This window comes from Lissotriton vulgaris, chromosome 8, assembly GCF_964263255.1.
Source record: "Lissotriton vulgaris chromosome 8, aLisVul1.2, whole genome shotgun sequence".
Lineage (NCBI taxonomy): Eukaryota > Metazoa > Chordata > Amphibia > Caudata > Salamandridae > Lissotriton > Lissotriton vulgaris.
In genome coordinates this window covers 394,890,495-394,906,310 of record NC_141696.1, presented here as the reverse complement: position 1 = coordinate 394,906,310, position 15,816 = coordinate 394,890,495, and positions in this window count along the sequence as shown.

Sequence of the window (15,816 nt, the reverse complement as noted above, 5' to 3'; positions counted from 1 at the left end):
TATTGTCAGTTGGGGCAGGGCAGGTGTTGTAACTAATTTTGCAACAATGAAAGCACTTAGCAAGTGCAAAAGATCACTAATCAGGGCGCACTAAGGAAGCAGGTGCCAGCTAAAAAAATATTCTGTGACACATTAATCAGCCCCAAATTAATTCAGGTCACTTGAGGCAGGGAAGGTGTGCTTTGCTTTGCCGAAAATAATGTACACTGGACAACCAGAGGGTGTGGTGATGAAACAGAGGGTGGCATGGGTGGGCCAGAGGGTGGCATGAGTAGTCAGAGAGTGGCAGTGGTGACAGAGAGTGGCAGTGATGAAGAAGAGTGTCCCAAACAGGTTGGACACGTAGAAACAACAAGTTCGCAAAACTTGCGACCCGACAGGTAAGTTCGCAAATTGCGAAATTGTAAAAACCCTCGCGAACTGGCAGAAACACGGGCGAACACAAAAAAAAAAAATCCGCAAATTCGCGGGAATTCGCGGATTTTGCGGATTGCGAATCCGCAAATCCGCAAAATTCGCGAACGCGAGATCCGCAAAATTCGCTCATGCTTACACGATACACATCATTGATCGAGAAGCCGACACGTTACTAAGCAGTCACACGGCGGAAGACTTAAAGTTGATCGCTTTTGCCAACCGCATCCGGAACCACCAGGTGGAGGAACTCCTGGAGCGCTTCCCCGAACTGTTCAAGGGTCTAGGGTGCATCAAATGTGACCCTATCAAGCTCCATATCGACAAATCTGTCACGCCCACAGCCCTACGCCATCGGCGGATACCATTCCACCTGCGGCCGCTGGTGGAAAAGGAACTCGAAAAGCTAGAAAAGATGGGGGTTATCGAAAAAGTAACGGGGCCCATCCCCTGGGTCTCTCCCATGGTTATTGTCGAAAAACCCAAGCAACCGGGCGAGATCCGGCTATGTATCGACATGAGGTTGCCAAACACCGCAATCAAGAGGGAGAGGCACCTGACGCCCACGATGGATGACATAATAGCCGATGTGAATGGATCGAGGTGGTTCTCGAAGATCGACCTCAATGCGGGCTATCACCAACTGCCCCTTGCCGAAGAAAGCCGCTTTATTACTACTTTCAGCACCCACCTCGGTCTCCGGCGGTACAAACGCCTCAACTTCGGAATATCCTCGGCAGCGGAGGTATTCCAGAATACCATCAGGGAGTTACTGTCAGGACTGCCGGGGGTCATCAACGTAAGCAACGATATCCTCATCCATTCCGCCACTGCCTCCGAGCACTACAAACAGCTGCGCGATGTGCTGAAGAGACTGAGCACATATGGAGCAACCCTCCATAAGGAAAAATGCCAGTTTTTCCAATCCTCGATCGAGTTCTTCGGCTACGTATTCAATCAGGATGGGGTCCAAATCGATCCACGGAAGTCGAAATCCATCAAAGACGCCCCGGCACCGAAATCTCCAACGGAGGTGAGAAGCTTCCTCGGAATGGCCACGTACTGTGGCCGCTTCATTCCAGGACTAGCCACCCGCAGTGAACCCCTCCGAGCATTAACAAAGACAGACGCCGCGTGGAACTGGGGCCCAAAGGAGCACGACGCGTTCCAGAGCATAAAAGACGCACTCTTGGAGAACGCAACGCTTTCATACTTCGACCCAACCAAGCGGACTGAGGTCATCGTGGTCGCGAGCCCAGTAGGAATAGGGGCGGTCCTGACACAAGAACACGAACCAGGGAAATGGACGGCCCTAGCATTTGCTAGCAAGGCACTAACTCCAACCGAGGCAAGATATGCACAAATAGAGCGCGAAGCCCTAGCCATCAAATGGGCCTGCAGCCATTTCCACCTCTATCTACATGGACAGCCATTTGTAATGGTCACGGATCATCAGCCTTTAGTGCCGCTCTTCAAGGGCACCGCTCCCCATCCGCCACCACGCATTGAGAGGTGGGTGATCCAGCTGCAAACATACGACATGGAAGTGGTCTACAGACCGGGAGCCAAAAACCCCACCGATTACTTGTCACGCCACCCACTACCACGAGAGCCAGCAACTGCCGATGAAGACTGCGAGGGTTATGTCCAATGGGTGGCACTCACATCCTGCCCCCAGTGCATGACCATAGGAGAGATTAAGGAGGCGGCAGTGGACGACAACCCGTACATGCGGTCACTGCAGGCAGTGCAAGAGGGATCCTGGGCTGACTACCTACATCCCCCCAACACGTGGGCGGCATCAGACAAGGCAGCTCTCACAAAATTTTGGCACGTCCGTCATGAGCTCAGCACCACGGAAGAAGGCATACTACTCAGAGGGTCGCGCCTCGTGATACCAAGCCGCCTTAGACACCGGGCTACCCAACTTGCCCACGGGGGCCACCAGGGTGCCACCAAAATGAAGGCGCGCATGCGCGAGAAGGTGTGGTTCCCTGAACTAGAAAATACTGTGGACGAATATGTCAAGAACTGCCTGTCCTGTCAACTGACCAGTGATCCTGAGAGGCCGGTCCCCATAATAACAGAAGAGGCATGCACGACCCCGTGGTCGAAAGTTAGTGTGGACTTTGGAAGTTTTCCCGGAGAAGGGCACACTCTGGTGGTCATTGACTCATATTCCAAGTACCCCATCGTAGAAAGGGTGCCATCCACGGCATTCACACATGTGGGACCGGCGTTAGAAAAGATATTTTCCTTGTTTGGACTGCCTGGCGAAATCAAAAGCGATAACGGACCACCCTTCCAGGGAACGGACTTTGCAACCTTCTTGAAAGCCAGAGGCATCACTTATCGACGCATCACTCCCCAATGGCCACAAGCCAATGGGGAGGCAGAGAGGTTCATGCGAACCTTCAATAAAATGTTCAGGATCGCGGTGGTTGAGGAGGCCGACCCGGAGCAGAGACTGCATGAATTTCTGAGGGAATATCGCGGGACGCCCCACTGTACCACCCAGAAAAGCCCGTGGTCCCTGATGTTTCAAGGTCAACGCAGAGACCTCCTCCCCATGTCCCCGGGACCAATAGCGGAAAGAGATGACATGAGGGACGTTCAGGAACGTTGGCGCAGGAACAACATGCGAACGAGCCACCGACGCAGAGCGACACCAAGACAACTACACCAAGGAGATCGGGTTGTTATCAGGACCCGACGCCCAGGGGGAAAATTCCAAACATTCTATGAACCGGGACCGTGGACTGTCACCAACACAAAGGGAACCATGGTGACTGCCAGCAAGGGAGGAGAAGAAGTGTCAAGAAACTCGTCCTGGTTCAAGGTAATTTCCCCCAGTTCAAGCACAGACGCTGAGGCCACAGAGGGAGCCAGCGAGCCGCCCCGAGCAGTGACACTAGAAGAGGCAGGCAGCCCGCCAACAGACATCAGGGGCCCGGTGCCAGAACAGGGAACATCGACCACATCCACTCCCGTCCGGAACCAGTCACGAAATGGAGATCGAGGGCCAGGCTGCACCCCCCGATATAGTCTGCGGCCCAATCCCCGCCCAAACCAAAGACTCAATGACTACGCCTGTCAGCTGAGACCCTGAAGCCGTCATCCAAGGGACACGCAAGTACAGAGCATTCGTTGTGACTTTCTATGAACCGTTTTGTGTTGAACATTTTTGAACTTGTGCATAGTTGGATAGAGATGTAGTGCGGTTAGCACTCTAGCGGACGCACGCACGCACTCATGCATCCGCAGGCCAGGCGTGGCCTGCGGGGTCCAATAAAAGGAGGGCGCGCGCTCGGGCACGTCACTTCCGACTAAGACGAGTGTGTTGTTTATTTGCAGGCGCTGCGCGCTAACACCCCTGCGCACGAGGCCTTGCCGGCCTGGCTAGGCCTCCACACACCCGCACAACAGGACCCACACCGATGGCACGTCGGTGTCGGTCCAACCGACATTGTGACCAGCCCCATTTGAGCAGGGTTTACATCATTTGTTTTAAAGCAATCCAAGTGCAAAATGTTAGTAAACCTGGGCCAAAATCACTTGGAGGCCTGGAGATGTTGATACAGCTGACCATTCAGTAAATGTCCCAGTTAAAAAAAATGGCCAATTTACACTGTGGTGAATTGTTTGAACAGCATAAAAAAGTTTAAGAGCAGGTAATCCTCTAAAGGCCAAAGGTGAAGAAGTAATTATTGTAGAAACCCACAGTTTGTTTTTGACTGATGTGGCTCAGAAGAGGAACGGGTATTTGTGATAACATAGGCACTCATTGAGGGTTTGGCAGAGCAATCTAAAGATCCACATTTGCAAATTGTACGAAGAAATATTGGCACTTTAAGGGAAATGTGCCGCAGACATGGAGATCCATTCGCAGTGGCGTAACTCAACTTGAGGGGGCCCCCTGCAAGGCCTACCCTTGAAACCAGTCATATGCTCTCAGGCCCGGAGCGCAGGGGACCCCCTGGAGCTCGAGGTCCCCCCACCCCTCCATTTGAAGCATATCTTCAACAGGAATAGAGGGCCAATGCCATTTCTTGTAACTGCTGCCTATGCTCAAACAGATGGCAAATCGGTTCAGTTTGGAACTTGGAAAGACTGGCTGTAAAGGTGTCTTGCATGGTAGGGGAGAGTGCATGCATTTGTGCTTTCTGCAGGCAATGTTTGTGGCAGTATCAGCGAAATCAACAGTAATAAAAACCGACACATCAGCCCATAAAACGCTCCCACAAACAGCTCTGCTTTCTAAGGCTGCGATAGAAGACGCAGTATCACCTCAATTCTCGGTGCGTGAACACAGGCCTGATATTCTATTTTTAACCATAGAGATTTTGACTCTATAGTACTACCATAGAACTGTTAGTTTATATAAATCTTTCAAACAATTAAATAAAAGAAGCTAATTTTCTGAGGCACTGGAGAATTAATTGATTCGCTCATTGGTATTGTGTGTTTTAGCTCAAAGTCTTGACCTCTGGTACACGAAACCTTTACTAGATTCTTTACTAAATAATTGATATTTTTTCTCTTTAACAAAAAATCATTCAAAGCTTGCTCACCATCAAATGTCATCTGTCAAAATCAGAACTTTTACATTTGTCTTAATACCCGAATCAGACTGAATATTTTCACAACATGGGAAAGTGCTTTTGAAACAACAAACAAAGCCCCTACGCTGTAATCAGAGTCCTGCTAAATGATGTTTTTATGAGAAATCCACATGATCTATATCAGCATTTATTATGAAGTAAACACAGTGGCCAGTGCTAACAGGCAGCATTTAAACAAGCTATTTATTTCCATTTTCGAACGGCGTCCGCCATCCCTGGGGACATGATTTGTATCTGGCGAGAGCATTAGCTGATCTTGCTATTTCGGCCTGACAGCTTCGGATTTTTAACAGTGAAAAGAGGCAGAACTAATGGCTGTGAATGCTCTTAAAAGCTTGTGACTTATCAATCATATTGAACACCCAATACATATATGCACCTTTCCAAGCAGAGGGAAAGTCAATTGGTATGTTATCTGAAGCTACGCCAAAGGAAAAGAAAAAAGAGGTTAAGTGTTTCACCTATACTGTGAGAAAAACAAAAATGTATTTTTTTATGGTTCATGAAATTTAGGAAATCAGACGTGTATTACCATAAAAGGAAGCTTAAAGTGTTATTCTGTTACTACAAATCTAAACAGGGTTCTTGCAAAGCACAGAACAGAAATGAAGGAAGGGAAACACATTATGGGCCTTATTTATGAAGTACTTGCTTCAGTTTTGCGCCGCCGGTGCGTCAGTTTTTGTGACGCACCAGCAGTGTAAAAAATGCACCTCGTTGCGCCATATTTAAAAAGTGACGCATCTAGGTAGATGCGTCACTTTTTAAACCCCTGCGCCACATTATACATGCGTCAGGTATAATGTATGCAGCGGGGGCGTTCCCCCGCAAAAAGCCTCGTAATAGTGACGCAGTGAAATCTATGAGATTTCACTGCGTCACTTTTAGGACGCTGTTGCGTCAAAATCTTGTGCCTGCCTCACAGCAGGCGTAAGACTGACGCAAGCCATTTCACATGGGGCTTTCCCCATGTGAAAGGACCCATTGCTGGAGTTGCGTCACTTTTGTGACACACTCCAGCAATGCGTCACTTTTGCGCTTACAGATACGTTAGAAATACTGACATATCTGTAACTCCTTGCGACATGATGCGTCAAACATTAAATATGGTGCATCAGGAATGTCGTAAGGAGTGCGCAGTGAAAAGTGACGCATCGCTGTTTTCACGCAGCGATGAGTCGCTTTTCATAAATGAGGCCCTATGTACTTTATTGGTTAACCAATGGTAAGAATGAAGAGGGTGGATGTAAATGTAAACAACATTAAATCACCAACTAAGTTTCACTAACCTGTGAATAAAAGTGTTAGGTAAAAGTAAGTATGTGCATATCATATGTGCTGAATGAAAGTTAATGATTGAGATATTTTTTAGTCTTGGCGAAAGGGTAACAAAAAGTGCGCCCTAAACGTTTGAGAGTGAATGAGCAGAACCTTAATGTGTAAGATACATTTTCAGGAACCGAAAGAGCAGACAACAAATAACGTGCTGAGACATATGAAACAAACTGAGAGAAGCAGAAGCAAGGGTTATAGGGGATGCTTGGTGTAGCTGGAAGGAATATAAAAGAAAGAAAGCAGCTCCAGGAAGGATAAATGAGTGAATTGTATAGAAGGGTGGGCCATAAAAGAGTGATGAGTGGTAGTCAATGTAAAATAACCATAAAAGATTAGCTTGAAACTTTAGCAGCAAGAGAAGTCATGACGGTGTGGGTTTTGACTTGAAGAGCTGTGCATGAGTGGATGGGATATGCAGGTGAAGTAGAAATGGAAGGGGTGAATGGAAGTGCAACATTTTGCAAGGAAGTAGATAGGGTAAGAAATGAGGCATCATAAGGAAACAGTTGCAAGCTGTGAAGGAGGTACAGGAGAGTAAAGGGTTTCAATTTTAGAAGCACTACCTCTCCGCCTCAACACAAAGCCTTCCCCGACCCGTCACTTCTCCAGCGCCTGTGGAAACATCAAAGGAAGCGTTGTCTTCCCAGCGGCAGCTCAGAAGATTTATCGCCACTCTTATAGAAAGGATATTGCGGTGAGGAGTGCAGCGGGAAGTTTCTAAAAGGGGACTTAAAAAAAAAAAATAAAGAAAATATAATATTTAGGACACGGCACGCGCTTGAACAGTTTGTGCAGGACTCGCGCATAGATTCGAACAATGCGATCTAATCCATATGCGTCTCACTGACTCAGCGTGTGCGTGTCATTGACGTGTTACGCTCCGCTTTGGAACAAAGAAAAGAATCTTTCTGTGTGAATGTTATTTCGAGCGTTGCAACACCAGGAACAGTCTAGAATGAGAGGAATCTTTGCGTGTCTCTAATTTCTTGAACATTATGACATAAGCAGTGGAAGAAAAAGAATTAAAGTAAAAAAAAGACGTTCCATGCAAAACAATCCACAATTGGTAAAGGATTCCTTTTAAGAACAACCTTTGAAAGAAGGTTCTTTCTCTTTATTAAAAAAAAGCATTTCTAATTTAAATAAAAGAAAGACTAAACAAGGATTTATAGGATTTCATATTAACTAAGCAGCCACATAAAAAAAAAATGCAGAATGTAACACAACCTGAATTTTTTTTAACAAGTCCAGGAGAGCCAAATGTAAAGTGGCAAACATGGAAAAAAATATTTGCGAACTATGCAAGGGTATGTGGCACAAACTTGAATGCAGAAAGAAAACATTCATTATTGTTACACTGTTTAGGAGGAGAAGGACAAGATGTTTTGGAACATTTACCAGAACTCACAGCATCTGAACAAAGAAATTTGAATGAGTATGAGATAGCCATTGAGCAGTTGGATCGACATTATCTTCCTAGGTTGAGCACGATAATGGAAAGATACCATTTTGGTTTAAGAGGTCAAAAAAAGGATGAGCCAGTGGAAGACTATGTTTCTGCGCTAAGGAAATTAGCCTCATCTTGTAAGTTTGGGCAGACCTTGGAAGAAAGAATAAGAGATCAATTCGTTTTGAAATGTGCACATGACAGTATTCGAAAGGAACTATGGTTGAAAGATGAACCACCATTGGAGGAAGTTCTTGTTATAGCGAAACAAGTTGAACATATGACAAAATGTGTGGATGAATTAAAAGGAGAAAAGGAAAAAATGACTGAAACGGAAAAGAAAAATGAACCTAAAGTTGAAGAAGTAGTCTGTCAAGTAAAAAAAGAAGAAAAAATGTCTAATGAAAAAAATGATACTGGAATGAATAGTTTTAATGCAAACTTCAACAATTCAAACAAATTTTCTTGTTTTAGATGTGGGAATATTGGTCATCTAGCTAACTCTCCCAATTGTCCTGCTTTGAAATCTATTTGTAATAATTGTGGTAGAAGGGGGCATTTCTCAAAGTGCTGTAGAACTAAAAATAATAAGAGGGACAATATGAATAGAAAGTGGTCTCAACCTCAGGTGAAAACTGTAACTTTCCAAATCAATGGAGGTCCATTAGAACATCCCTCACATTTGGTGAAAGTAGATAATGCCATAATTGAATTCAAGTTTGATTCGTGTTCCCAGATTACCATGATTGATGAAGAGTTATTATATAAGACTTTTGGGAAAAATGTTAAACTCTTTAAAAGCGATATCATACCTTTAGGTTATGGCAAGAAACCCATTAAAATTTTAGGGTATTTTATGGCAACCATTGAATTGGGAAGTCGCATCATTCCTGGTAAGATATATGTGACTAAAGAAGGTGATTCCTTAATTAGTGGAGACATCAACGAGATTTAGGGGTTACTCTCAATCCAAATGCCTCGCCTCAGGTGCAAATACAAGAGGTGGAAAATTTGTCAGAAATGTTTGCGCAGAAATTTCCAAATGTATTGAAAGAAAAGTTAGGATGTTTAAAAGGTTACAAACATTGTGTAAGATTGAAGAAAAATGCAGTCCCCATAATAGCAAAGGTAAGAAGAATTCCTTTAGCTGAACAAGAAAAAGTACAGAAAGAGATTGACAAATTGATAGAGAACAATATTATAGAACCGGTAGAAGCAACAGAATGGTTGGCTCCCATAGTTATAGCTAAGAAGCCAACTGGCAAAATTCGCCTATGCATTGATTTAAGAGCTTTAAATAAAGAGGTGGTGGTAGACAGATTTCCTTTGCCAAATATTGACGAGATTGTTGGTACATTAGAAGGTGCAAGGTACTTCACCACTTTAGATCTAGCTTCTGCCTACCACCAGGTGGAACTAGATGTTTCTTGCCAAGATTTGACTGCTTTTATAACCCCCATGGGCACATTTAAGTTTAAAAGGATGCCTTTTGGATTAATATCAGCTGCTTCAGTATTTCAACGAATAATGGCACATATACTTAAAGGTCTTCAGGGGGTAAAATGTTATCAGGATGATTTGTTAATCTATGGTGCTAACATACTAGAGCATAACGAACGTGTGTGTGAAGTGTTGAAAAGGTTGACTGAAGCTGGTTCGTCTCTTAAGAAGGAGAAATGTAAGTTTGGTTTAGAGGAAGTGATTTATCTTGGACACTGTATAAAGAGTGAAGGAGTTTTTCCAAAGTCGGATTTAGTTACATCTATTGATAACATGGCTGAACCAGTTAGTAAAGATGAGTTACTATCTTTTCTTGGCATGGTAGAGTTTTATGGAAAATGTATTCTACATTTTGCAGATAAAACAAAAAATATGAGAAGACTTACTGCAAAGAATGTTACTTTTGAGCGGTCAAATGGCTGTAAGAAGGAATTTGAAGAGATTAAAGAGGAGTTAAAGAAAGCCCCATGTCTTCAGGCATTTGTTCCAGGGTTGCCAACGTATGTGTTTACTGATGCGAGCGATAAAGGATTAGGGGCGGTATTAGTACAAAATAAACATGGTAAAGATTCTCTTATTGCATGTGCCTCAAGATGCCTTCGTGGACCAGAACTTAATTACTCAGTCATTGAGAAAGAGTCGTTAGCTATTTTCTGGGCTTTAAAAAAGTTTAAAAATTTGATTTGGGGGACTAAATTTGTTGTTAAGTCAGATCACAAACCTTTGAAGGAAGTTTTTTGCAAGAAGGGTTTAGATTCAATCTCTTCTAGGATTAGGAGATGGATTATATCTTTGCAAGAGTTTGATTTTGAAGTACAATACTTACCAGGGGTTTCTAATAAGGCTGCTGATTGTTTTTCAAGACTAGTAAAAGGTGATAATTCATGTAATGATGAGGTGTTTGTAGACAAAGATGATTTTCTCAATGTTTGTGAAGTCACTGAGGGTGTTGTGGGAGAAGATGAGTGGAAGAATGAACTGCTAAAGGATGATGAGTTAGTTAAAGTTTTATCCTTGCTCAGGGATAACAAACGTTTGGAAAGACCTTGGTCTCTTGTCTCCGAGGAATTATCCATAACTGATGGCATGTTGACAAGAGGTTTGAGACTTATACCTCCCTCTACTTTAAGGAAAAAAATATTGGCACATGCACATACTGGTTATTTAGGAATAGTAAAAACTAAGGAGATGCTACGCACTCAATTTTGGTGGCCTAGAATGGATTTAGAAATTGAACGCATGGTTAGGGACTGTGTTGAATGTTGTGCTAGTGACAAAATTCTAAAAACCAGACAGATGCCTATGGTTTGTAGAGATTTACCTAATCATCCCTGGGATGAATTAGCCATTGATATCTTGGGTCCTCTTACGGGTGTCTCTGACACACCTTATTTGATTGTGTTAATTGATTTATATTCACGCTGGATTGAAGTAAGTGCTGTTAGTGACATAACGTCTAATTCTATTATCAAGTTCCTGTCTGAGATTTTTAAAAAAGAAAGTTTTCCAAACAGTATTTTATCTGACAATGGTCCTCAATTTTTCTCTAGTGCATTCGATGCATACCTTAATAAATGTGGTATTGTGCACAAGCGTTCCTCGTTATACCATCCTGAAACCAATGGTGCAGTTGAGAGGGTCAATAGAACGTTAAAAGAATGTATTCAGCTTGCAAGAGCCAATGGTTTGAATTGGAAAGAAGCACTTAAGGAAAGAATTGATGCTTACCGTTGTTCCCCTCACTCTACCACTGGTAAATCTCCCTTTGAATTATTCAAAGGTAGAATTCCAAACACGATGTGGTGTCCTGGTTGGATGAATTTGAATAAAGGGTTTGTTGACAATCACATTGGTGCTTGGAGGGAGAGGGAATTAGAAAAACAAGCTTGTAGAAAGATGTACTTTGATAAAAAAAATGTGTTCAATTCCAAGATGTTAAGATAGGTGAGCTTGTCAAAATAAAAGCACCTGTTGGAAGGAGATCTTGGTCTAAATATACCAATGTTAGACCTGTCATTAAAGTTTTTGGTAATGCTATTAAAACACAAGATGGGAGAATTTGGAATAAAAGTCGGGTAGTTGTTGTCAGATCAAAGATTGCTGTTCAAGATGATTTAGACTCTGTCTGTAATTCCTCTGGCACTGTTAATCTTCCTCAATCCCATTCTAGCAATCCATCTGCTGGTCGTGTGAGAAGTCAAAGGTTACGCAGAGCTCCTTCTTATATGAAAGATTATGTATAAACTCTCTTCGTTTGGCTATTAGTTATTTTAAGTTGTTCTTTCATTTCTTTTCCTATTTTCCTTCCTTTATATTGTTTATTTCTGTTGTAAAGAATGGAGATGTGTAATGTCATACTTAGCATGCAAGCACTTGCTTCCACTTAGAACTTAGATCTCTTCTTAGCTAATATTCTGAGAACTGAGAATGTTATGTAAATGCTTGTCAGTTGTACTCCTGGCTGTTTGTGGATGAGGCGAATACACTTCCACTTAAAAGATAACTTTGCTTCATCTCATTTATATTTGTGGAAGACACCACAGTTATACTTCTAGAGCTTAAAAGCAGAGAGGAACTTATAAAGACGGATGTGCAAAATCACTTAGCAGGTTGAATACTCACTGCTAAACTGGCGACGATCTACTGATTGCAAGTTGAAAACCCTAACCAAGATAACAGCCTGTCAGCGTTCAGGAACTGATCACAGGATAAGATAAGCAAGATGAACAGTGATCACTGTTTACATCCAGATGTTTTGTTTTTAGGTCTGTCTTAACATGTGCAGTTGTCTACACGACGTCTTGGTATCCATTCTATATGCATCGAGAGGGTTTGGGATCAGTGCAGAGGAGTATAACTCTTTCACCTGATGTTATTGGCTGTTTGGGGCACCTGATGAAGTCCTACCTTTGAGATGCACGAGGGACTATTTTATGTCTGAAAAGTACACTCAATCAGAAGCTGTTTATCAAATTCAATTTTATATCTCCTATATGTATTCTATACTGAAAGCAAATTAATGTGTGTACTTTTTCCCAGCACTGTTAAAGCCAATACGATAGGATTTAATGTGATAGACAGCATTTGTACATGCAACAGTTGTAAAATGCATTTTTGGATGCCTGTGTATGCATGTATTGGCTCATTAAAGCAACAACTTTTGACATTGGCAGTGTTTGTTTTTTAGAGGTTCAAAGTTAGGCCGCATAGTTGACATGTGATAAAAACAAGGTGAGATTTACAGTCTAATGTAGAAGGGTAATTTGTTCCAGAGTGGAGGTTTGTTCAGCTTGATTCCGGTCCAGGGAAGACATGGCTTGGCAGTTCGGGCTGGACTGTTCCCATGAGGTACAGGGCCAAGACTGATTTGCATATGGCCATGTCTGAACTGGGGTGGCTTGGTGAGCAAAATAACGATGGATTAACTCCAGATCTGTGACTGGGGGTGAATGTTTTGCCATTGTGCAACATTCCATCCATCATCCTATGTATTTTGCTGTTCACCCTATGTGGGAAGGGTATGCCCAGACATGGGTCCCGTGCTCACTACGCCACTGGAGTCAAGCTACCCTGGCTGAAGATGGCTGATAACCAGAAACCGGTCCTAGGATGCTTGATTCCGGTTCAGGAAAGACATGGCTTGGCAGTTCGGGCTGGACTTTTCCCATGAGGCACAGGGTCAAGACTGATTTGCATATGGCCATGTCTGAACTGTGGTGGCTTGGTGAGCAAAATAACGATGGATTAACCCCAGATCTGTGACTGAGGGTGAATGTTTTGCCATTGTGCAACATTCCGTCCATCATCTTGTGGTTTTTTTTCTTCAAGTAGAATCTCCAAAGTTTCAGCTGCACTGCCATGAAACCAGTGCCTAATTTGAGCCAGTGGTTTCCGGTGCTCAGCACCAGCACTGCAATTATGACAGTCTGCCACATGATGGTGCTGCTCATCTCACTTAAAGATGAGTAGAACATTGTTTTTTTATGGATACAATATACATCGAAAATAATTAATACCTGCCTCCCCAGCCATTACTTTAGCTTTGGGGACCTGGAATAATCTGTACAGTTGCACCACTTGCAGGTGAGGGAGATGGTTTGTAGTTGTTATGGTACTGTCATTGGCAGCACGGAGAAAGGCAATGTGTGGCGCAAGGTACAGTGGCCTCATGGTCAGTCCCCTGGCACTTATTATTTTTCAAATTAAGCACTGCAGGAAACAGGGTTAGATATTTGACCTAGAATTGGCAGATTCTTGACAAGACAGTCTATAAGGTGGTCTTTGTGGATATGCAAATCACGCAGTAGGTTTTATATTTATTAAATACTGGTATAGCGGGACAGCATTGTTTGGTGAGGATGGGATTACAATGGTCATATTTTGTGTGAACATTGAGTCATCAGGATGCAACATGGAAGCTGGATTTTAATGGATTGTTAGTAGAGTCAGAAACACCAAACACAGTTGTTTCAACACTCTAAGTGCCTAATTATGAGTGGGTCATTGTTTCCTGACCCCTCTAGACACCCTCTATGCGCCGTGGATGGAATTGCTCGCTTGGTTTTATTTAACACAGCAAATAATTATCGAAAGAGTTAAATACCTTAACCTTCATTACATTTCGACAAGTGAAACCTGTCGAAATTTAACAGGGGAAAAACATACAGTATTTGTCATATTATGAAGATTTTGGTGTGTTAAATAAAAAAGTCTGCATACCATTCCCCAGAAACTATGAATATGAGGTATGTATTGTGCTTACCAAATAAGATACCATGTGATATAGGTATTTATCAGGTGTTATAACTAACACCTACACTTGTAATCTGGGCAAATATGTGCTAGAACTAGGGCCCTTATGGTTATACGAATAGTGAATGTGGGAGAAATTGCTTAAAGATTTAGAGAAGGCTTAGTTATTCCCAGGCAGTAGAGGCCTTTTTGATTATATGCTTTGAGAAAGAGAGTTTCAAATTGTTATGAACGTTAAGTAACTTCACATTGGGTGACGGTTAGAGACCTCTTAGGTTCACGCATACTAGCCTGGCTTGGATTTTGGTTTCTTGGGTTTCAGGGAGGTTTTAATTCTGTTTTCCTCTGCTTTTGTTTGAGGTAAACTGTTAGCATCCAGGTAGTGCTCAGGCAAGGGCTGAGATGGTATTTGTCAGCTCAAATGTTGATCTCAGTGTCAGATTGTAATCAATGATTAATACATCTATTGGTCTAGATAGCCTTCATCGATTGAGAAGGGCATAGTGTAAATGGAGAAAAGGAATGGTTCATGTAGCATAATTTCAGCACAAACCGAAAACAGAAAAGGAGAAGGAACAAAGACCCGAGATGAAGTTGCAGGTAGTTTAAATTGCACTGTTGAATATTTGAGGGTGCGTGTTGGAGGACATTTTTAGAGTTAAAGGTGATCATCTTTTTCAAAAACCCTTTGGCTTTACATTGAAAATTTGGGTGGCAGGAAATTTAGACTAGAGAACAGATGATAATGTAATAGCGTAAAACAGGAGCACATTTCTAATGCTTGATAATGAGATCATGACAGTTAGGGAAAATAAAGACATGGATTGAAAAGAGCAAGAGTAAATGTTTGAATCACTGCTTGCAGTGTTGGCTCACATATGTATGTGTGCACGCACAAACACACACAGGTTCTCACATAAACACAGTTGAATACTTCTAAACTACCTTTGTCACCATGCATTCCAAAACCAGTCAGTCTCTTTCTTTCTTTTCGTGCCTTTCACGCCTACTTTCAATACTGACTCCATTCTACAGTGTGCTGATCATCGACTTAATGGTCAGAATACCAATCATATGTCATTCTGGTGTAGGTTAGGAGGGCCAAAAAACTGCAAGCAGTGATAATGTAGTTGTTTGCTGAGCGTACCCTGCAGCCGATAGCAATTTAGATTTTATTACTCTCCTAATTGGTGCCCTGGTTGGGCTGCATAGTCTTTATACCCGTATATGGGAGCTTGTTTTTTAACCTTCATTTTGGCCTGGTGTACCATTGCCTTCCCAGTATCACCAAGCCATGCCCCCAGATAATTATAGGTTCTTACTGTTCCTATGCACTGATTTCCCAGCCTCCACATGCGGAGGACTTTTCTTATGTGTTGTCCAAAGACCACCATTTTGGTCTTACTTGCATTGGCTACTAACTCACTGGCCTCAATTATATGAGTTTAAGTCATCAAGACCCCTTTGTAAGCCAACTCTGGCATGGTCAAAGTTTATCAGGTCATTCAATTACTGGAATAGATGCAATTTGTGAACCCCTATTTTTGGGGCAACCAAGGTAGCTCCTTGAAGGGCCTTTCTTAAGTCAGCCATGTAAAGGTTAAAAAGCGTTAGGGCTAGGACGCAGTCCTGTTTTAAGCCTCAGTCCATGTACATCTTTTGAGAGATCGCGTCCCCGGAGAGTTTTATTTTCACCTAAGTGTTACTTTATAACAAAATAATGGCCTTTAGGAAGTTAACTGAGAT